This window comes from Ipomoea nil, unplaced genomic scaffold (genome assembly GCF_001879475.1).
Source record: "Ipomoea nil cultivar Tokyo-kokei standard unplaced genomic scaffold, Asagao_1.1 scaffold0268, whole genome shotgun sequence".
NCBI classification, from domain to species: domain Eukaryota; kingdom Viridiplantae; phylum Streptophyta; class Magnoliopsida; order Solanales; family Convolvulaceae; genus Ipomoea; species Ipomoea nil.
In genome coordinates this window covers 278,527-300,397 of record NW_017616696.1, presented here as the reverse complement: position 1 = coordinate 300,397, position 21,871 = coordinate 278,527, and the positions used below count along the sequence as shown (strand labels likewise).

Here is a 21,871-nt window from a genome sequence, read left to right as displayed (position 1 = left end):
ACAAGGGTTCACGGTATAATGATTGAGAAGTGCAAATTACTCTGTGGACTATGGTCAACCTTGCAAGGGGAACGCTGTCACAACTTACCCAAAATATGCTATTGGGGGGTGGGGGTGGTATACCCAAGGATTCAACCGTCGGACATAGTGACTAATCCCCTCGCTGGATTGTAGGCACCTTTTTTGGGTGGGATAACTGGCCTTCCGGACATAGTGACTAGACCCCTTGCTGGATTGTAGGCAACTCTTTTGGGTGGGACAACTGACCTGTAGATTTAAGGCCGCTCCATTCCAAAAGCCACACCCTTGACGTTTGCTTGGGAATGGATGAACCCACCTTCCACTAAACCACACCTCCAGGTTTAAAGGGTTTTGTTTAACATCAAGACTCCATGGCCCAATGGATATGGTGCTGGTTTACGAAACCAGAGATTCTGTGTTTGATCCCTAATGGAGTCGGATTTCTTAATAGTTGTCCAAAATAAAAATAGAATTCAAAATTAGCCTTTTAGACAAGGGTTCACGGTATAATGATTGAGAAGTGCAAATTATTCTGTGGACTAGGGTCAACCTTGCAAGGTGAATGCTGAGATAGTAATTGGGGGGTGGTATGCCCAGAGTTTCAACCGTCGGACATAGCGACTAATCCCCTCGCTGGATTGTAGGCACCTTTTTTGGGTAATCCCCTCGCTGGATTGTAGGTAACTCTTTTGGGTGGGACAATTGACCTGTAGATTTAAGGCAGCTCTATTCCCAAAGCCAAGGATCGAACCCTTGACGTTTGCTTAGGGATGGATGAACCCACCTTCCACTCAACCACACCCCCAGGTTGAAAGGGTTTTGTTTAACACATCAAGACTCCATGGCCCAATGGAAGGGTTTTGTTTAACACATCAAGACTCCATAGCCCAATGGATAAGGTGTTGGTCTACGAAACCAGATATCTTGGGTTTGATCCCCAGTGGAGTCGAATTTCATAATGGTTGTCCAAATGTAAATTAGCCCATTAGACAAGGGTTCACGGTATAATGATTGAGAAATGCAAATTATTCTGTGGACTAAGGTCAATCTCGCAAGGTGAACGCTGAGATAGTAATTGGGGGTTGGGGGGGTGGTATACCCAGAGTTTCAACTGTCGGACATAGTTACTAATCCCCTCGCTGGAGTGTAGGCAACTCTTTTGGGTGGGACAACTGACCTGTTGATTTAAGGCCGCTCCATTCCCAAAGCCAAGGATCGAACCCTTGACGTTTGCTTAGGGATGGATGAACCCACCTTCCACTCAACCACACCCCCAGGTTGAAAGGGTTTTATTTAACATCAAGACTCCATGGCCCAATGGATAAGGTGCTGGTCTACGAAACCAGAGATTCTGGGTTCGATCCCCATAGAGTCGGATTTCCTAATAGTTGTCCAAAATAAAAATAGACTTCAAAATTAGCCCTTTAGACAAAGGTTCCCGGTACAATGATTGAGAAGAGCAAATTATTCTGTGGACTATGGTCAACCTTGCAAGGTGAACGCTGTCACAACTCACCCAAAATATGGCAATCGGGGGGTGGGGTTGGTATACCCACGACTCTTTTGGGTGGGACAACTGACCTGTAGATTTAAGGCCGCAACTCATTTGGGTGGGACAACTGACCTGTAGATTTAAGGCCGCAACTCTTTTGGGTGGGACAACTGACCTGTAGATTTAAGGTCGCTCCATTCCCAAAGCCACACCCTTGACGTTTGCTTAGGGATGGATGAACCCACCTTCCACTCAACCACACCCCCAGGTTGAAAGGGTTTAGTTTAACATTAAGACTCCATGGCCCAATGGATAAGGTGTTGGTCTACGAAACCAGAGATGCTGGGTTCGATCTCCAGTGGAGTCGGGTTTCTTAATTGTTGTCCAAAATAAAAATAAAATTCAAAATTAGCCTTTTAGACAAGGGTTCACGGTATAATGATTGAGATGTGCAAATTATTCTGTGGACTATGGTCAACTTTGCAAGGTAAACGCTATCACAACTCACCCAAAATATGACAATTGGGGGGTGGGGGTGGTATACCCAGGGATTCAACCGTCGGACACAGTAAATATGACAATTGGGGGGTGGGGGTGGTATACCCAGGGATTCAACCGTCGGACACAGTGACTAATCCCCTCGCTGGATTGTAAGCACCTCTTTTGGGTGGGACAACAGGCCTGTCGGACATAGTGACTAATCCCCTCGCTGGATTGTAGGCAACTCTTTTGGGTGGGACAACTGACCTGTAGATATAAGGCTGCTTCATTCCCAAAGCCAAGGATCAAACCCTTGACGTTTGCGTAGGGATGGATGAACCCACCTTCCACTCAACCACACCCCCAGGTTGAAAGGGTTCTGTTTAACATCAAGACTCCATGGCCCAATGGGTAAGGTGCTGGTCTACGAAACCAGAGATTCCGGGTTCGATCCCCAGTGGAGTTGGATTTATTCTTAATAGTTGTCCAAAATAAAAATAGAATTCAAAATTAGCCCTTTAGACAAGGGTTCACGGTATAATGATTGAGAAGTGCAAATTATTCACAACTCACCCACCCGACGTTTGCTTAGGGATGGATGAACCCACCTTCCACTCAACCACACCCTCAGGTTGAAAGGGTTTTGTTTAACACATCAAGACTCCATGGCCCAATGGAAGGGTTTTGTTTAACACATCAAGACTCCATGGCCCAATGGATAAGGTGTTGGTCTACGAAACCAGATATCTTGGGTTTGATCCCCAGTGGAGTCGAATTTCATAATGGTTGTCCAAATGTAAATTAGCCCATTAGACAAGGGTTCACGGTATAATGATTGAGAAATGCAAATTATTCTGTGGACTAAGGTCAATCTCGCAAGGTGAACGCTGAGATAGTAATTGGGGGTTGGGGGGGTGGTATACCCAGAGTTTCAACTGTCGGACATAGTTACTAATCCCCTCGCTGGATTGTAGGCAACTCTTTTGGGTGGGACAACTGACCTGTTGATTTAAGGCCGCTCCATTCCCAAAGCCAAGGATCGAACCCTTGACGTTTGCTTAGGGATGGATGAACCCACCTTCCACTCAACCACACCCCCAGGTTGAAAGGGTTTTATTTAACATCAAGACTCCATGGCCCAATGGATAAGGTGCTGGTCTACGAAACCAGAGATTCTGGGTTCGATCCCCATAGAGTCGGATTTCCTAATAGTTGTCCAAAATAAAAATAGACTTCAAAATTAGCCCTTTAGACAAAGGTTCCCGGTACAATGATTGAGAAGAGCAAATTATTCTGTGGACTATGGTCAACCTTGCAAGGTGAACGCTGTCACAACTCACCCAAAATATGGCAATCGGGGGGTGGGGTTGGTATACCCACGACTCTTTTGGGTGGGACAACTGACCTGTAGATTTAAGGCCGCAACTCATTTGGGTGGGACAACTGACCTGTAGATTTAAGGTCGCTCCATTCCCAAAGCCACACCCTTGACGTTTGCTTAGGGATGGATGAACCCACCTTCCACTCAACCACACCCCCAGGTTGAAAGGGTTTAGTTTAACATTAAGACTCCATGGCCCAAAGGATAAGGTGTTGGTCTACGAAACCAGAGATGCTGGGTTCGATCCCCAGTGGAGTCGGGTTTCTTAATTGTTGTCCAAAATAAAAATAAAATTCAAAATTAGCCTTTTAGACAAGGGTTCACGGTATAATGATTGAGATGTGCAAATTATTCTGTGGACTATGGTCAACTTTGCAAGGTAAACGCTATCACAACTCACCCAAAATATGACAATTGGGGGGTGGGGGTGGTATACCCAGGGATTCAACCGTCGGACACAGTAAATATGACAATTGGGGGGTGGGGGTGGTATACCCAGGGATTCAACCGTCGGACACAGTGACTAATCCCCTCGCTGGATTGTAAGCACCTCTTTTGGGTGGGACAACAGGCCTGTCGGACATAGTGACTAATCCCCTCGCTGGATTGTAGGCAACTCTTTTGGGTGGGACAACTGACCTGTAGATATAAGGCTGCTTCATTCCCAAAGCCAAGGATCAAACCCTTGACGTTTGCTTAGGGATGGATGAACCCACCTTCCACTCAACCACACCCCCAGGTTGAAAGGGTTTTGTTTAACATCAACAAGACTCCATGGCCCAATGGATAACGTGCTGGTTTACGAAATTAGAGATTCTGGGTTCGATCCCCAGTGGAGTCGAATTTCCTATAATAGTTGTCCAAAATAAAAATAGAATTCAAAATTAGCCCTTTAGACAAGGGTTCACGGTATAATGATTGAGAAGTGCAAATTACTCTGTGGACTATGGTCAACCTTGCAAGGGGAACGCTGTCACAACTTACCCAAAATATGCTATTGGGGGGTGGGGGTGGTATACCCAAGGATTCAACCGTCGGACATAGTGACTAATCCCCTCGCTAGATTGTAGGCACCTCTTTTGGGTGGGATAACTGGCCTTCCGGACATAGTGACTAGACCCCTTGCTGGATTGTAGGCAACTCTTTTGGGTGGGACAACTGACCTGTAGATTTAAGGCCGCTCCATTCCAAAAGCCACACCCTTGACGTTTGCTTGGGAATGGATGAACCCACCTTCCACTAAACCACACCTCCAGGTTTAAAGGGTTTTGTTTAACATCAAGACTCCATGGCCCAATGGATATGGTGCTGGTTTACGAAACCAGAGATTCTGTGTTTGATCCCTAATGGAGTCGGATTTCTTAATAGTTGTCCAAAATAAAAATAGAATTCAAAATTAGCCTTTTAGACAAGGGTTCACGGTATAATGATTGAGAAGTGCAAATTATTCTGTGGACTAGGGTCAACCTTGCAAGGTGAATGCTGAGATAGTAATTGGGGGGTGGTATGCCCAGAGTTTCAACCGTCGGACATAGCGACTAATCCCCTCGCTGGATTGTAGGCACCTTTTTTGGGTAATCCCCTCGCTGGATTGTAGGTAACTCTTTTGGGTGGGACAATTGACCTGTAGATTTAAGGCAGCTCTATTCCCAAAGCCAAGGATCGAACCCTTGACGTTTGCTTAGGGATGGATGAACCCACCTTCCACTCAACCACACCCCCAGGTTGAAAGGGTTTTGTTTAACATCAAGATTTCACGGCCCAATGGATAAGGTGCTGGTCTACAAAACCAGAGATTCTGGGTTCGATCTTTGTGGAGTCGGATTTCTTAATAGTTGTCCAAAATAGCTCACCCAAAATATGGCAATTGGGGTAATCATCTCGCTGGATTGGAGGTACATATTTTGGGTTGGACAACTGGCCTGTCGGACATAGAGACTAATCCCCTAGCTGGATTGTAGGCAACTCTTTTGGGTGGGACAACTGACCTGTAGATTTAAGGCCGCTCCATTCCCAAAGCCACACCCCTGACGTTTGCTTAGAGATGGATGAACCCACCTTCCACTCAACCACACCCCTAGGTTTAAAGGGTTTTTTTTAACATCAAGACTCCATGGCCCAATGGATAAGGTGCTGGTTTATCAAACCAGAGATTCTGGGGATGATCCCCAGTGGAGCCGGATTTCTTAATAATTGTCAAAAATAAAAATAGAATTCAAAATTAGCCCTTTAGACAAGGGTTCACGCTCAACTTTGCAAGGTGAACGCTGAGATAGTAATTGGGGGGTGCGGGTGGTATACCCAGAGTTTCAGCTGTCGGACATAGTGACAAATCCCCTCGCTGGATTGTAGGCAACTCTTTTGGGTGGGACAACTGACCTGTAGATTTAAGGCCGCTCCATTCCCAAAGCCAAGGATCGAACCCTTGATGTTTGCTTAGGGATGGATGAACCCACCTTCCACTCAACCACACCCCCAGGTTGAAAGGGTTCTGTTTAACATCAAGACTCCATGGTCCAATGGGTAAGGTGCTGGTCTACGAAACCAGAGATTCTGGGTTCGATCCCCAGTGGAGTTGGATTTATTCTTAATAGTTGTCCAAAATAAAAATAGAATTCAAAATTAGCCCTTTAGACAAGGGTTCACGGTATAATGATTGAGAAGTGCAAATTATTCTGTGGACTATGGTCAACCTTGCAAGGTGAATGCTGTCACAACTCACCCACCCGACGTTTGCTTAGGGATGGATGAACCCACCTTCCACTCAACCACACCCTCAGGTTGAAAGGGTTTTGTTTAACACATCAAGACTCCATGGCCCAATGGAAGGGTTTTGTTTAACACATCAAGACTCCATGGCCCAATGGATAAGGTGTTGGTCTACGAAACCAGATATCTTTGGTTTGATCCCCAGTGGAGTCGAATTTCATAATGGTTGTCCAAATGTAAATTAGCCCATTAGACAAGGGTTCACGGTATAATGATTGAGAAGTGCAAATTATTCTGTGGACTAAGGTCAATCTCGCAAGGTGAACGCTGAGATAGTAATTGGGGGTTGGGGGGGTGGTATACCCAGAGTTTCAACTGTCGGACATAGTTACTAATCCCCTCGCTGGATTGTAGGCAACTCTTTTGGGTGGGACAACTGACCTGTTGATTTAAGGCCGCTCCATTCCCAAAGCCAAGGATCGAACCTTTGACGTTTGCTTAGGGATGGATGAACCCACCTTCCACTCAACCACACCCCCAGGTTGAAAGGGTTTTATTTAACATCAAGACTCCATGGCCCAATGGATAAGGTGCTGGTCTACGAAACCAGAGATTCTGGGTTCGATCCCCATAGAGTCGGATTTCCTAATAGTTGTCCAAAATAAAAATAGACTTCAAAATTAGCCCTTTAGACAAAGGTTCCCGGTACAATGATTGAGAAGAGCAAATTATTCTGTGGACTATGGTCAACCTTGCAAGGTGAACGCTGTCACAACTCACCCAAAATATGGCAATCGGGGGGTGGGGTTGGTATACCCACGACTCTTTTGGGTGGGACAACTGACCTGTAGATTTAAGGCCGCAACTCATTTGGGTGGGACAACTGACCTGTAGATTTAAGGCCGCAACTCATTTGGGTGGGACAACTGACCTGTAGATTTAAGGCCGCAACTCTTTTGGGTGGGACAACTGACCTGTAGATTTAAGGTCGCTCCATTCCCAAAGCCACACCCTTGACGTTTGCTTAGGGATGGATGAACCCACCTTCCACTCAACCACACCCCCAGGTTGAAAGGGTTTAGTTTAACATTAAGACTCCATGGCCCAATGGATAAGGTGTTGGTCTACGAAACCAGAGATGCTGGGTTCGATCCCCAGTGGAGTCGGGTTTCTTAATTGTTGTCCAAAATAAAAATAAAATTCAAAATTAGCCCTTTAGACAAGGGTTCATGGTATAATGATTGAGATGTGCAAATTATTCTGTGGACTATGGTCAACTTTGCAATGTGAACGCTGTCACAACTCACCCAAAATATGACAATTGGGGGGTGGGGGTGGTATACCCAGGGATTCAACCGTCGGACATAGTGACTAATCCCCTCGCTGGATTGTAGGCACCTCTTTTGGGTGGGACAACTGGCCTATCGTACATAGTGACTAATCCCCCTGGATTGTAGGCAACTCTTTTCGGTGGGACAACTGACGTGTAGATTTAAGGCCACTCCATTTCCAAAGCCACACCCTTGACGTTTGCTTAGGGATGGATGAACCTAACTTCCACTCAACCACACCCCCAGGTTGAAAGGGTTTTGTTTAACATCAAGGCTCCATGGCCCAATGGATAAGGTGCTGGTCTACGAAACCAGAGATTCTGGGTTCGATCCCCAGTGGAGTCAGATTTCTTAATAGTTGTCCAAAATAAAAATAGAATTCAAAATTAGCCCTTTAGGCAAGGGTTCACGGTATAATGATTGAGAAGTGCAAATTATTCTGTGGACTAGGGTCAACCTTGCAAGGTGAACGCTGTCACAACTCACCCAAAATATGGCAATTGGGGGGTGGGGGTGGTATACCCAGGGTTTCAACCGTCAGACATAGTGACTAATCCCCTTGCTGGATTGTAGGCACCTTTTTTGGGTAATCCCCTCGCTGGATTGTAGGTAACTCTTTTGGGTGGGACAACTGACCTGTAGATTTAAGGCAGCTCCATTCCCAAAGCGAAGGATCGAACCCTTGACGTTTGCTTAGGGATGGATGAACCCACCTTGCACTCAACCACACCCCCAGGTTGAAAGGGTTTTGTTGAACATCAAGACTTCATGGCCCAATGGATAAGGTGCTGGTCTACGAAACCAGAGATTCTGGGTTCGATCCCCAGTGGAGTCGGATTTCTTAATAGTTATCCAAAATATGGCAATTGGGGGTTAGGGGTGGTATACCCAGGGTTTCAACCGTCGGACATCAACAAGACTCCATGCCCCAATGGATAACGTGCTGGTTTACGAAACTAGAGATTCTGGGTTCGATCCCCAGTGGAGTCGGATTTCCTAATAGTTGTCTAAAATCAAAATAGAATTCAAAATTAGCCCTTTAGACAAGGGTTCACGGTATAATGATTGAGAAATGCAAATTACTCTGTGGACTATGGTCAACCTTGCACGGGGAACGTTGTCTTAACTTACCAAAAATATGCTATTGGGGGGTGGGGGTGGTATACCCAGGGATTCAACCGTCGCACATAGTGTCTAATCCCCTCGCTGGATTGTAGGCACCTCTTTTGGGTGGGATAACTGGCCTTCCGGACATAGTGACTAAACCCCTTGCTGGATTGTAGGCAACCCTTTTGGGTGGGACAACTGACCTGTAGATTTAATGCCGCTCCATTCCAAAAGCCACACCCACGTTTGCTTGGGGATGGATGAACCCACCTTCCACTAAACCACACCCCCAGGTTTAAAGGGTTTTGTTTAACATTAAGACTCCATGTCCCAATGGATTAGGTGCTGGTCTACGAAACTAGAGATTCTGGGTCTGATCCCTAATGGAGTCGGATTTCTTAATAGTTGTCCAAAATAAAAATAGATTTCAAAATTAGCCTTTTAGACAATGCTTCACGGTATAGTGATTGAGAAGTGCAAATTATTCTGTGGACTAGGGTCAACCTTGCAAGGTGAATGCTGAGATAGTAATTGGGGGGTGGTATACCCAGAGTTTCAACCGTCGGACATAGCGACTAATCCCCTCGCTGGATTGTAGGCACCTTTTTTGGGTAATCCCCTCGCTGGATTGTAGGTAACTCTTTTGGGTGGGACAACTGACCTGTAGGTTTAAGCCAGCTCCATTCCCAAAGCCAAGGATCGAACCCTTGACGTTTGCTTAGGGATGGATGAACCCACCTTCCACTCAACCACACCCCCAGGTTGAAAGGGTTTTGTTTAACATCAAGACTTCATGGCCCAATGGATAAGGTGCTGGTCTACGAAACCAGAGATTCTGGGTTCGATCCCAGTGGAGTCGGATTTCTTAATAGTTGTCCAAAATAACTCACCCAAAATATGGCAATTGGGGTAATCCCCTCGCTGGATTGTAGGTACCTATTTTGGGTTGGACAACTGGCCTGTCGGACATAGAGACTAATCCCCTTGCTAGATTGTAGGCAACTCTTTTGGGTGGGACAACTGACTTGTAGATTTAAGGCCGCTCCATTCCCAAAGCCACACCCCTGACGTTTACTTAGAGATGGATGAACCCACCTTCCACTCAACCACACCCCCAGGTTTAAAGGGTTTTTTTTTAACATCAAGACTCCATGGCCCAATGGATAAGGTGCTGGTCTATGAAACCAGAGATTCTGGGGACGATCCCTAGTGGAGTCAGATTTCTTAATAATTGTCAAAAATAAAAATAGAATTCAAAATTAGCCCTTTAGACAAGGGTTCACGCTTAACTTTGCAAGGTGAACGCTGAGATAGTAATTGGGGGTGGTATACCCAGAGTTTCAACCGTCGGACATAGTGACTAATCCCCTCGTTGGATTGTAGGCAACTCTTTTGGGTGGGACAACTGACCTGTAGATTTAAGACCGCTCCATTCCCAAAGCCAAGGATCGAACCCTTGACGTTTGCTTAGGGATGGATGAACCCACCTTCCACTCAACCACACCCCCAGGTTGAAAGGGTTTTGTTTGACATCAAGACTCCATGGCCCAATGGATAAGGTGCTGGTCTACGAAACCAGAGATTCTGGGTTTGATCCCTAGTGGAGTCGGATTTCCTAATAGTTGTCCAAAATAAAAATAGAATTCAAAATTAGCCCTTTAGACAAGGGTTCACGGTATAATGATTGAAAAGTGCAAATTAATATGTGGACTATGGTCAACCTTGCATGGTGAACGCTGTCACAACTCACCCAACATATGGCAATTAGGGGGTGGGGGTGGTATACCCAGGGATTCAACCGTCGGACATAGTGACTAATCCCCTCGCTGGATTGTAGGCAACTCTTTTGGGTGGGACAACTGACCTGTAGATTTAAGGCCGCTCCATTCCCAAAGCCACACCCGACGTTTGCTTAGGGATGGATGAACCCACCTTCCACTCAACCACACCCTCAGGTTGAAAGGGTTTTGTTTAATATCAAGACTCCATGGCCCAATGGATAAGGTGTTGGTCTACGAAACCAGAGATCCTGGGTTTGATGGGAAGTGCAAATTATTCTGTGGACTAAGGTCAACCTTGCAAGGTGAACGCTGAGATAGTAATTGGGGGTTGGGGGTGGTATACCCAGAGTTTCAACCGTCGGACATAGGGACTAATCCCCTCGCTGGATTGTAGGCAACTCTTTTGGGTGGGACAACTGACCTGTAGATTTAAGGCCACAACTGTTTTGGGTGGGACAACTGACCTGTAGATTTAAGGCCGCTCCATTCCCAAAGCCACACCCTTGACGTTTGCTTAGGGATGGATGAATCCACCTTCCACTCAACCACACCTCCAGGTTGAAAGGGTTTAGTTTAACATCAAGACTACATGGCCCAATGGATAAGGTGCTAGTTTTCAAAACCAGAGATTTTGGGTTCGATCCCCAGTGGAGTTGGATTTCTTAATAGTTGTCCAAAATAAAAATAGAATTCAAAATTAGCCCTTTAGACAAGGGTTTACGGTATAATGATTGAGAAGTGCAAATTATTTTGTGGACTATGGTCAACTTTGCTAGGTGAACGCTGTCACAACTCACCCAAAATATGGCATTTGGGGGGGTGGGGGTGGTATACCCAGGGATTCAACCGTCGGACATAGTGACTAATCCCCTCGCTGGATTGTAGGCACCTCTTTTGGGTGGGACAACAGGCCTGTCGGACATAGTGACTAATCCCCTCGCTGGATTGTAGGCAACTCTTTTGGGTGGGACAACTGACCTATAGATTTAAGGCCGCTCCATTCCCAAAGCCACACCCGACGTCTGCTTAGGGATGGATGAACCCACCTTCCACTCAACCACACCCTCAGGTTGAAAGGGTTTTGTTTAACATCAAGACTCCATGGCCCAATGGATAAGGTGTTGGTCTATGAAACCAGAGATCCTGGGTTTGATGGGAAGTGCAAATTATTCTGTGGACTAAGGTCAACCTTGCAAGGTGAACGCTGAGATAGTAATTGGGGGGTGGGGGTGGTATACCCAGGGATTCAACAGTCGCACATAGTGTCTAATCCCCTCGCTGGATTGTAGGCACCTCTTTTGAGTGGGATAACTGGCCTTCCGGACATAGTGACTAAACCCCTTGCTGGATTGTAGGCAACCCTTTTGGGTGGGACAACTGACCTGTAGATTTAATGCCGCTCCATTCCAAAAGCCACACCCACGTTTGCTTGGGGATGGATGAACCCACCTTCCACTAAACCACACCCCCAGGTTTAAAGGGTTTTGTTTAACATTAAGACTCCATGTCCCAATGGATTAGGTACTGGTCTACGAAACTAGAGATTCTGGGTTTGATCCCTAATGGAGTCGGATTTCTTAATAGTTGTCCAAAATAAAAATAGATTTCAAAATTAGCCTGTTAGACAATGCTTCACGGTATAGTGATTGAGAAGTGCAAATTATTCTGTGGACTAGGGTCAACCTTGCAAGGTGAATGCTGAGATAGTAATTGGGGGGTGGTATACCCAGAGTTTCAACCGTCGGACATAGCGACTAATCCCCTCGCTGGATTGTAGGCACCTTTTTTGGTTAATCCCCTCGCTGGATTGTAGGTAACTCTTTTGGGTGGGACAACTGACCTGTAGGTTTAAGCCAGCTCCATTCCCAAAGCCAAGGATCGAACCCTTGACGTTTGCTTAGGGATGGATGAACCCACCTTCCACTCAACCACACCCCCAGGTTGAAAGGGTTTTGTTTAACATCAAGACTTCATGGCCCAATGGATAAGGTGCTGGTCTACGAATCCAGAGATTCTGGGTTCAATCCCAGTGGAGTCGGATTTTCTTAATAGTTGTCCAAAATAACTCACCCAAAATATGGCAATTGGGGTAATCCCCTCGCTGGATTGTAGGTACCTATTTTGGGTTGGACAACTGGCCTGTCGGACACAGAGACTAATCCCCTAGCTAGATTGTAGGCAACTCTTTTGGGTGGGACAACTGACTTGTAGATTTAAGGCCGCTCCATTCCCAAAGCCACACCCCTGACGTTTGCTTAGAGATGGATGAACCCACCTTCCACACAACCACACCCCCGGGTTTAAAGGGTTTTTTTTTAACATCAAGACTCCATGGCCCAATGGATAAGGTGCTGGTCTATGAAACCAGAGATTTTGGGGACGATCCCTAGTGGAGTCGGATTTCTTAATAATTGTCAAAAATAAAAATAGAATTCAAAATTAGCCTTTTAGACAAGGGTTCACGCTCAACTTTGCAAGGTGAACGCTGAGATAGTAATTGGGGGTGGTATACCCAGAGTTTCAACCGTCGGACATAGTGACTAATCCCCTCGTTGGATTGTAGGCAACTCTTTTGGGTGGGACAACTGACCTGTAGATTTAAGACCGCTCCATTCCCAAAGCCAAGGATCGAACCCTTGACGTTTGCTTAGGGATGGATGAACCCACCTTCCACTCAACCACACCGCCAGGTTGAAAGGGTTTTGTTTGACATCAAGACTCCATGGCCCAATGGATAAGGTGTTGCTCTACGAAACCAGAGATTCTGGGTTTGATCCCTAGTGGAGTCGGATTTCCTAATAGTTGTCCAAAATAAAAATAGAATTCAAAATTAGCCCTTTAGACAAGGGTTCACGGTATAATGATTGAAAAGTGCAAATTAATATGTGGACTATGGTCAACCTTGCAAGGTGAACGCTGTCACAACTCACCCAACATATGGCAATTAGGGGGTGGGGGTGGTATACCCAGGGATTCAACCGTCGGACATAGTGACTAATCCCCTCGCTGGATTGTAGGCAACTCTTTTGGGTGGGACAACTGACCTGTAGATTTAAGGCCGCTCCATTCCCAAAGCCACACCCGACGTTTGCTTCGGGATGGATGAACCCACCTTCCACTCAACCACACCCTCAGGTTGAAAGGGTTTTGTTTAACATCAAGACTCCATGGCCCAATGGATAAGGTGTTGGTCTACGAAACCAGAGATCCTGGATTTGATGGGAAGTGCAAATTATTCTGTGGACTAAGGTCAACCTTGCAAGGTGAACGCTGAGATAGTAATTGGGGGTTGGGGGTGGTATACCCAGAGTTTCAACCGTCGGACATAGGGACTAATCCCCTCGCTGGATTGTACGCACCTCTTTTGGGTGGAACAACAGGCCTGTCGGACATATTGACTAATCCCCTCGCTGGATTGTAGGCAACTCTTTTGGGTGCGACAGGCCTGTCGGCCACAACTCTTTTGGGTGCGACAACTGACCTGTAGATTTAAGGCCGCTCCATTCCCAAAGCCACACCCTTGACGTTTGCTTAGGGATGGATGAACCCACCTTCCACTCAACCACACCTCCATGGCCCAATTGATAAGGTGTTGGTATACGAAACCTGAGATCTTGGGTTTGATCCCCAGTGGAGTCGAATTTCAAAATAGTTGTCCAAAGTAAATTAGCCCTTTAGACAAGGGTTCACGGGGTATAACGATTGAGAAGTGCAAATTATTCTGTGGACTAAGGTCAACCTCGCAAGGTGAACGCTGAGATAGTAATTGGGGGTTAGGGGTGGTATACCCAGAGTTTCAACCGTCGGGCATAGTTATTAATCCCCTCGCCGGATCGTAGGCAACTCTTTTGGTGGGACAACTGACCTGTTGATTTAAGGCCGCTCCATTCCCAAAGCCAAGGATCGAACCCTTGACGTTTGCTTAGGGATGGATGAACCCACCTTCCACTCAACCACACCCCCATGTTGAAAGGGTTTTATTTAACATCAAGACTCCATGGCCCAATGGATAAGGTGCTGGTCTACGAAACCAGAGATTCTGGGTAAGATCCCCATAGAGTCGGATTTCCTAATAGTTGTCCAAAATAAAAATAGACTTCAAAATTAGCCCGTTAGACAAGGGTTCACGGTATAATGGTTCGATCCCCATAGAGTCGGATTTCCTAATAGTTGTCCAAAATAAAAATAGACTTCAAAATTAGCCCTTTAGACAAGGGTTCACGGTATAATGATTGAGAAGAGCAAATTATTCTGTGGAATATGGTCAACCTTGTAAGGTGAACGCTGTCACAACTCACCAAAAATATGGCAATCGGGGGGCATAGGGACTAATCCCCTCGCTGGATTGTACGCACCTCTTTTGGGTGGGACAACTGGTCTGTCGGACATATTGACTAATCCCCTCGCTGGATTGTAGGCAAATCTTTTGGGTGGGACAACTGACCTGTAGATTTAAGGCCGCAACTCTTTTGGGTGGGACAACTGACCTGTAGATTTAAGGCCGCTCCATTCCCAAAGCCACATCCTTGACGTTTGCTTAGGGATGGATGAACCCACCTTCCACTCAACCACACCCCCAGGTTGAAAGGGTTTAGTTTAACATCAAGACTCCATGGCCCAATGGATAAGGTGCTGGTCTACGAAACCAGAGATTCTGGGTTCGATCCCCAGTGGAGTCGGATTTCTTAATTGTTGTCCAAAATAAAAATAGAATTCAAAATTAGCCCTTTAGACAAGGGTTCACGGTATAATGATTGAGAAGTGCAAATTATTCTGTGGACTATTGTCAACTTTGCAAGGTGAACGCTGTCACAACTCACCCAAAATATGGTAATTGGGGGGTGGGGGTGGTATACCCAGGGCTTCAACCGTCGGACATAGTGACTAATCCCCTCCAGAGGTGCCTATTCTGTGGACTATGGTCAACTTTGCAAGGTGAACGCTGTCACAACTCACCCAAAATATGGCAATTGGGGGGTGGGGGTGGTATACCCAGGGATTTAACCGTCGGACATAGTGACTAATCCCCTACAGGTAGGCACCTCTTTTGGGTGGGACAACTGGCCTGTCAGACATAGTGACTAATCCCCTGGATTGTAGGCAACTCTTTTCGGTGGGACAACTGACGTGTAGATTTAAGGCCGCTCCATTCCCAAAGCCACTCCCTTGACGTTTGCTTAGGGATGGATGAACCTACCTTCCACTCAACCACACCCCCAGGTTGAAAGGGTTTTGTTTAACATATAGACTCCATGGCCCAATGGATAAGGTGCTGGTCTACGAAGCCAGAGATTCTGGGTTCGATTCCCAGTGGAGTTGAATTTCTTAATAGTTGTCCAAAATAAAAATAGAATTCAAAATTAGCCCTTTAGACAAGGGTTCACGGTATAATGATTGAGAAGTGCAAATTATTCTGTGGACTCGAGTCAACCTTACAGGGTAAACGCTGTCACAACTCACCCAAAATATGGCAATTGGGGGGTGTGGGTGGTATACCCAGGGTTTCAACCGTCGGAAATAGTGACTAATCTCCTCGCTGGATTGTAGGCACCTCTTTTGGGTGGGACAACTGGCCTGGCGGACATAGTGACTAATCACCTCGCTGGATTGTAGGCAACTCTTTTGGGTGGGACAACAGACCTGTAGATTTAAGGCCGCTCCATTCCCAAAGCCAAGGATTGAACCCTTGACGTTTGCTTAGGGATGGATGAACCCACCTTCCACTCAACCACACCCTCAGGTTGAAAGGGTTTTGTTTAACATCAACAAGACTCCATGGCCCAATGGATAACGTGCTAGTTTACAAAACTAGAGACTCTGGGTTTGATCCCCAGTGGAGTCGGATTTCCTAATAGTTGTCCAAAATAAAAATAGAATTCAAAATTAGCCCTTTAGACAAGGGTTCACGGTATAATGATTGAGAAGTGCAAATTACTTTGTGGACTATGGTCAACCTTGCATGGGGAACGTTGTTACAACTTATCCAAGATATGCTATTGGGGGGTGGGGGTCGTATACCCAGGAATTCAACCGTCGAACATAGTGCCTAATCCCCTCGCTGGATTGTGTAGGCACCTCTTTTGGGTGGGATAACTGGCCTTCCGGACATAGTGACTAAACCCCTTGCTGGATTGTAGGCAACTCTTTTGGGTGGGACAACTGACCTGTAGATTTAAGGCCGCTCCATTCCAAAAGCCACACCCTTGACGTTTGCTTGGGGATGGATGAACCCACCTTCCACTAAACCACACCCCCAGGTTTAAAGGGTTGTGTTTAACATAAAGACTCCATGGCCCAATAGATAAGGTGCTGGTCTACGAAACCAGAGATTTTGGGTTTGATACCTAGTGGAGTCGGATTTCTTAATAGTTGTCCAAAATAAAAATAGAATTCAAAATTAGCCTTTTAGACAAGGGTTCACGGTATAATGATTGAGAAGTGCAAATTATTCTGTGGACTAAGGTCAACCTTCCAAGGTGAATGCTGAGATAGTAATTGGGGGGTGGTATACCCAGAGTTTCAATCGTCGGACATAGCGACTAATCCCCTCGCTGGATTGTAGGCACCTTTTTTGGGTAATCCCCTCGCTGGATTGTAGGTAACTCTTTTGTGTGGGACAACTGACCTGTAGATTTAAGGCAGCTCCATTCCCAATGCCAAGGATCGAACCCTTGACGTTTGCTTAGGGATGGATGAACCCACCTTCCACTCAACCACACCCCCAGGTTGAAAGGGTTTTGTTTAACATCAAGACTTCATGGCCCAATGGATAAGGTGCTGGTCTACGAAACCAGAGATTCTGGGTTCAATCCCAGTGGAGTTTGATTTTTTAATAGTTGTCCAAAATAACTCACCCATAATATGGCAATTGGGGTAATCCCCTCACTGGATTGTAGGTACCTATTTTGGGTTGGACAACTGGATTGTAGGTACCTATTTTGGGTTGGACAACTGGCCTGTCGGACATAGAGACTAATCCCCTAGCTAGATTGTAGGCAACTCTTTTGGGTGGGAATACTGACCTTTAGATTTAAGGCCGCTCCATTCCCAAAGCCACACCCCTGACGTTTGCTTAGAGATGGATGAACCCACCTTCCACTCAACCACACTCCTAGGTTTAAAAGGTTTTTTTTTTAACATCAAGACTCCTTGGCCCAATGGATAAGGTGCTGGTCTATGAAACCAGAGATTCTGGGGATGATCCCCAGTGGAGTCGGATTTCTTAATAATTGTCAAAAATAAAAATAGAATTCAAAATTAGCCCTTTAGACAAGGGTTCATGCTCAACTTTGCAAGGTGAACGCAGAGATAGTAATTGGGGGGTGGTATACCCAGAGTTTTAACCGTCGGACATAGTGACTAATCCCCTCGCTGGATTGTAGGCAACTCTTTTGGGTGGGACAACTGTCTTGTAGATTTAAGGCCGCTCCATACCCAAAGCCAAGGATCGAACCCTTGACGTTTGCTTAGGGATGGATGAACCCACCTTCCACTCAACCACACCCCCAGGTTGAAAGGGTTTTGTTTAACATCAAGACTCCATGGCCCAATGGATAAGGTGCTGGTCTACGAAACCAGAGATTCTGGGTTCGATCCCCAGTGGAGTCAAATTTCCTAATAGTTGTCCAAAATAAAAATAGAATTCAAAATTATCCCTTTAGACAAGGGGTCACGGTATAATGATTGAGAAGTGCAAATTATTCTGTGGACTGTGGTCAACCTTGCAAGGTGAACGCTGTCACAACTCACCCATCATAAGGCAATTAGGGGGTGGGGGTGGTATACCCAGGGATTTAACCGTCGGACATAGTGACTAATCCCCTCGCTGGATTGTAAGCACCTCTTTTGGGGGTGGTGGGACAACAGGCCTGTCGGACATTGTGACTAATCCACTCGCTGGATTGTAGGCAACTCTTTTGGGTGGGACAACTGACCTGTAGATTTAAGGCCGCTCCATTCCCAATGCCACACCCGACATTTGCTTTGGGATGGATCAACCCTCCTTCCACTCAACCACACCCCCAGGTTGAAAGGGCTTAATTTAACATCAAGACTCCATGGCCCAATGGAAAGGTGCTGGTTTACGAAACCAGAGGTTCTGGGTTTAATCCCCAGTGGAGTTGGATTTCTTAAACTAGTTGTCCAAAATAAAATTAGAATTCAAAATTAGCCCTTTAAACAAGGGTTCATGGTATAATGATTGAGAAGTGCAAATTATTTTGTAGACTATGGTCAACTTTGCAAGGTGAACGCTGTCACAACTCACCCAAAATATGGCAATTGGGGGGGTGGGGGTGGTATACCCAGGGATTCAACCGTCGGACATAGTGACTAATTCCCTAGCTGGATTGTAGGCACCTCTTTTGGGTGGGACAACAGGCCTGTCGGACATAGTGACTAATCCCCTCGCTGGATTGTAGGCAACTCTTTTTGGTGGGACAACTGACCTGTAGATTTAAAGCCGCTCCATTCTCAAAGCCACACCCGACGTTTGCTTAGGGATGGATGAACCCACCTTCCACTCAACCACACCCTCAAGTTGAAAGGGTTTTGTTCAACATCAAGACTCCATGACCCAATGGATAAGGTGTTGGTCTACGAAACTAGAGATCTTCGGTTTGATCCCCAGTGGAGTCAAATTTCTTTATAGTTGTCTAAAGCAAATTAGCCCTTTAGATAAGGGTTCACGGTATAATGATTGAGATGTGCAAATTATTTTGTTGACTAAGGTCAACCTTGCAAGGTGAACGCTGAGATAGTAATCGGGGGTTGGGGGTGGTATACCCAGAGTTTCAACCGTCGGACATAGTTACTAATCCCCTCGCTGGATTGTAGGCAACTCTTTTGGGTGGGACAACAGATCTGTTGATTTAAGGCCGCTCCATTCCCAAAGCCAAGTATCGAACCCTTGACGTTTGCTTAGGGATGGATGAACCCACCTTCCACTCAACCACACCCCTAGGTTGAAAGGGTTTTATTTAACATCAAGACTCCATGGCTCAATGGATATGGTGTTGGTCTACGAAACCAGAGATTCTGGGTTCGATCCCCATAGAGTCGGATATTCTAATAGTTTTCCAAAATAAAAATAGACTTCAAAATTAGCCCTTTAGACAAGGTTCACGGTATAATGATTGAGAAGTGCAAATTATTCTGTGGACTATGGTCAACCTTGCAAGTGAACGCTCTCACAACTCACCCAAAATATGGCAATCGGGCGATGGGGGTGGTATACCCAGGGATTCAACCGTCGGACATAGGGCACCTCTTTTGGGTGGGACAACTGGCCTGTCAGACATATTGACTAATCCTCTCGCTGGATTGTAGGCAAATCTTTTGGGTGGGACAACTGACCTGTAGATTTAAGGCCGCAACTTTTTTGGGTGGGACAACTGACCTGTAGAATTAAGGCCGCTCCATTCCCAAAGCCACACCCTTGACGATTGCTTAGGGATGGATGAACCCACCTTCCACTCAACCACACCCCCAGGTTGAAAGGGTTTAGTTTAACATCAAGACTCCATGGCCCAATGGATAAGGTGCTAGTCTACGAAACCAGAGATTCTGGGTTCGATCCCTAGTGGAGTCGAATTTCTTAATTGTTGTCCAAAATAAAAATAGACTTTAAAATTAGACCTTTAGACAAAGTTCACGGTATAATGATTGAGAAGTGCAAATTGGTCAACCTTGCAAGGTGAACGCTCTCACAACTCACCCAAAATATGGTAATCAGGCGGTGTGGGTGGTATACCCAGGGATTCAACAGTCGGACAACGCACCTCTTTTGGGTGGGACAACTGGCCTGTCGGACATATTGACTAATCCCCTCGCTGGATTGTTGGCAACTCTTTTGGGTGGGACAACTGACCTGTAGATTTAACGCCGCAACTTTTTTGGGTGGGACAACTGACCTGTAGATTTAAGGCCGCTCCATTCCCAAAGCCACACCCCTGACGTTTGCTTAGAGATGGATGAACCCACCTTCCACTCAACCACACCCCCAGGTTTAAAGGGTTTTTTTTAACATCAAGACTCCATGGCCCAATGGATAAGGTGCTGGTCTATGAAACCAGAGATTCTGGGGACAATCCCCAGTGGAGTCGGATTTCTTAATTGTTGTCCAAAATAAAAATAGAATTCAAAATTAGCCCTTTAGACAAGGGTTCACGGTATAATGATTGAGAAGTGCAAATTATTTTGTGGACTATGGTCAACTTTGCAAGGTAAACGCTGTCACAACTCACCCAAAATATGGCAATTGGGGGGTGGGGGTGGTATACCCAGGGATTCAACCGTCGGACATAGTGACTAATCCCCTCCAGGTAGGCACCTCTTTTGGGTGGGACAACTGGCATGTCGGACATAGTCACTAATCCCCTCGCTGGATTGTAAGCAACTCTTTTCGGTGGGACAACTGACGTGTAGATTTAAGGCCGCTCCATTCCCAAAGCCACACCCTTGACGTTTGCTTAGGGATGGATGAACCTACCTTCCACTCAACCACACCCCCAGGTTGAAAGGGTTTTGTTTAACATATAGACTTCATGGCCCAATGGATAAGGTGCTGGTCTACGAAACCAGAGATTCTGGGTTCGATCCCCAGTGGAGTCGAATTTCATAATAGTTGTCCAAAATAAAAATAGAATTCAAAATTAGCCCTTTAGACAATGGTTCACGGTATAATGATTGAGAAGTGCAAATTATTCTGTGGACTCAGACATAGCGACTAATCCCCTCGCTGGATTGTAGGCACCTTTTTTGGGTAATCCCCTCGCTGGATTGTAGGTAACTCTTTTGGGTGGGACAACTGACCTGTAGGTTTAAGGCAGCTCCATTCCCAAAGCCAAGGATCGAACCCTTGACGTTTGCTTAGGGATGGATGAACCCACCTTCCACTCAACCACACCCCCAGGTTGAAAGGGTTTTGTTTAACATCAAGACTTCATGGTCCAATGGATAAGGTGCTGGTCTACGAAACCAGAGATTCTGGGTTCGATCCCAGTGGAGACGGATTTCTTAATAGTTGTCCAAAATAACTCACCCAAAATATGGCAATTGGGGTAATCCCCTCGCTGGATTGTAGGTACCTATTTTGGGTTGGACAACTGGCCTGTCGGACATAGAGACTAATCCCCTAGCTAGATTGTAGGCAACTCTTTTGGGTGGGACAACTGACCTGTAGATTTAAGGCCGCTCCATTCCCAAAGCCACACCCCTGACGTTTGCTTAGAGATGGATGAACCCACCTTCCACTCAACCACACCCCCAGGTTTAAAGGGTTTTTTTTAACATCAAGACTCCATGGCCCAATGGATAAGGTGCTGGTCTATGAAACCAGAGATTCTGGGGACGATCCCCAGTGGAGTCGGATTTCTTAATTGTTGTCCAAAATAAAAATAGAATTCAAAATTATCCCTTTAGACAAGGGTTCACGGTATAATGATTGAGAAGTGCAAATTATTCTGTGGACTATGGTCAACTTTGCAAGGTGAACGCTGTCACATCTCACCCAAAATATGGCAATTGGGGGGTGGGGGTGGTATACTCAGGGATTCAACCGAGGCACCTC

General features: G+C 46.0%; 22 non-coding genes across 22 annotated transcripts; all 22 read left to right on the top strand.

Moving 5' to 3' along the window:
• The first annotated feature begins 897 nt into the window (after positions 1-897).
• TRNAR-ACG lies at positions 898-970 on the top strand. Its single transcript has one exon. It is a non-coding gene; the product is annotated as a tRNA-Arg (tRNA).
• Positions 971-1,807: 837 nt separating this feature from the next.
• On the top strand, positions 1,808-1,880 carry TRNAR-ACG. Its single transcript has one exon. It is a non-coding gene; the product is annotated as a tRNA-Arg (tRNA).
• Positions 1,881-2,386: 506 nt separating this feature from the next.
• Positions 2,387-2,459, top strand: TRNAR-ACG. Its single transcript has one exon. It is a non-coding gene; the product is annotated as a tRNA-Arg (tRNA).
• Positions 2,460-2,693: 234 nt separating this feature from the next.
• On the top strand, positions 2,694-2,766 carry TRNAR-ACG. The gene has a single exon. It is a non-coding gene; the product is annotated as a tRNA-Arg (tRNA).
• Positions 2,767-3,560: 794 nt separating this feature from the next.
• TRNAR-ACG lies at positions 3,561-3,633 on the top strand. The gene has a single exon. It is a non-coding gene; the product is annotated as a tRNA-Arg (tRNA).
• A 2,246-nt stretch (positions 3,634-5,879) lies between these two features.
• Positions 5,880-5,952, top strand: TRNAR-ACG. Its single transcript has one exon. It is a non-coding gene; the product is annotated as a tRNA-Arg (tRNA).
• Positions 5,953-7,176: 1,224 nt separating this feature from the next.
• TRNAR-ACG lies at positions 7,177-7,249 on the top strand. The gene has a single exon. It is a non-coding gene; the product is annotated as a tRNA-Arg (tRNA).
• Positions 7,250-7,686: 437 nt separating this feature from the next.
• On the top strand, positions 7,687-7,759 carry TRNAR-ACG. Its single transcript has one exon. It is a non-coding gene; the product is annotated as a tRNA-Arg (tRNA).
• Positions 7,760-8,176: 417 nt separating this feature from the next.
• TRNAR-ACG lies at positions 8,177-8,249 on the top strand. Its single transcript has one exon. It is a non-coding gene; the product is annotated as a tRNA-Arg (tRNA).
• Positions 8,250-9,308: 1,059 nt separating this feature from the next.
• TRNAR-ACG lies at positions 9,309-9,380 on the top strand. The gene has a single exon. It is a non-coding gene; the product is annotated as a tRNA-Arg (tRNA).
• Positions 9,381-10,057: 677 nt separating this feature from the next.
• On the top strand, positions 10,058-10,130 carry TRNAR-ACG. The gene has a single exon. It is a non-coding gene; the product is annotated as a tRNA-Arg (tRNA).
• A 2,138-nt stretch (positions 10,131-12,268) lies between these two features.
• TRNAR-ACG lies at positions 12,269-12,340 on the top strand. The gene has a single exon. It is a non-coding gene; the product is annotated as a tRNA-Arg (tRNA).
• A 2,568-nt stretch (positions 12,341-14,908) lies between these two features.
• TRNAR-ACG lies at positions 14,909-14,981 on the top strand. The gene has a single exon. It is a non-coding gene; the product is annotated as a tRNA-Arg (tRNA).
• Positions 14,982-15,548: 567 nt separating this feature from the next.
• TRNAR-ACG lies at positions 15,549-15,621 on the top strand. Its single transcript has one exon. It is a non-coding gene; the product is annotated as a tRNA-Arg (tRNA).
• A 450-nt stretch (positions 15,622-16,071) lies between these two features.
• On the top strand, positions 16,072-16,144 carry TRNAC-ACA. The gene has a single exon. It is a non-coding gene; the product is annotated as a tRNA-Cys (tRNA).
• Positions 16,145-17,053: 909 nt separating this feature from the next.
• On the top strand, positions 17,054-17,125 carry TRNAR-ACG. The gene has a single exon. It is a non-coding gene; the product is annotated as a tRNA-Arg (tRNA).
• A 712-nt stretch (positions 17,126-17,837) lies between these two features.
• On the top strand, positions 17,838-17,910 carry TRNAR-ACG. The gene has a single exon. It is a non-coding gene; the product is annotated as a tRNA-Arg (tRNA).
• Positions 17,911-18,353: 443 nt separating this feature from the next.
• On the top strand, positions 18,354-18,425 carry TRNAR-ACG. The gene has a single exon. It is a non-coding gene; the product is annotated as a tRNA-Arg (tRNA).
• A 1,393-nt stretch (positions 18,426-19,818) lies between these two features.
• TRNAR-ACG lies at positions 19,819-19,891 on the top strand. Its single transcript has one exon. It is a non-coding gene; the product is annotated as a tRNA-Arg (tRNA).
• Positions 19,892-20,332: 441 nt separating this feature from the next.
• TRNAH-AUG lies at positions 20,333-20,405 on the top strand. The gene has a single exon. It is a non-coding gene; the product is annotated as a tRNA-His (tRNA).
• Positions 20,406-20,840: 435 nt separating this feature from the next.
• On the top strand, positions 20,841-20,913 carry TRNAR-ACG. The gene has a single exon. It is a non-coding gene; the product is annotated as a tRNA-Arg (tRNA).
• Positions 20,914-21,597: 684 nt separating this feature from the next.
• TRNAH-AUG lies at positions 21,598-21,670 on the top strand. Its single transcript has one exon. It is a non-coding gene; the product is annotated as a tRNA-His (tRNA).
• The last annotated feature ends 201 nt before the right edge of the window (positions 21,671-21,871 follow it).